Source organism: Myotis davidii, unplaced genomic scaffold, assembly GCF_000327345.1.
Source record: "Myotis davidii unplaced genomic scaffold, ASM32734v1 scaffold13240, whole genome shotgun sequence".
Taxonomy (NCBI): Eukaryota; Metazoa; Chordata; class Mammalia; order Chiroptera; family Vespertilionidae; genus Myotis; species Myotis davidii.
In genome coordinates, this window is record NW_006292396.1 from 2,016 (window position 1) to 2,460 (window position 445).

Consider the following 445-nt stretch of genomic DNA (forward strand, 5'->3'; position numbering starts at 1 on the left):
CAGGACCACAGGACACTTAGCATATGAGACTTTTATTACATCAGACTAGTGACCCGGTGCATGAATCCGTGCACAATGAAAGGAAATTAATTAGAAGAAATATGTTAATATCGCCACCCGCCCTTTCTCTATAATAGAACTATCGACCGACAATGACAGATCGAAACACACGCGTGTGGGAGTCAACTTAGCCTTTATTTTATTTTATTTAAAAAAAATGTATTTTATTGATTTTTTACAGAGAGGAAGGGAGAGGGATAGAGAGTTAGAAACATCGATGAGAGAGAAACATCGACCAGCTGCCTCCCGCACGCCCCCCACTGGGGATGTGCCCGCAACCCAGGTCCGTGCCCTTGACCGGGAATCGAACCCGGGACCCTTCAGTCCGCAGGCGGAGGCTCTACCCACTGAGCCAAACAGGCCAGGGGAGGATTCTCCCCCCACA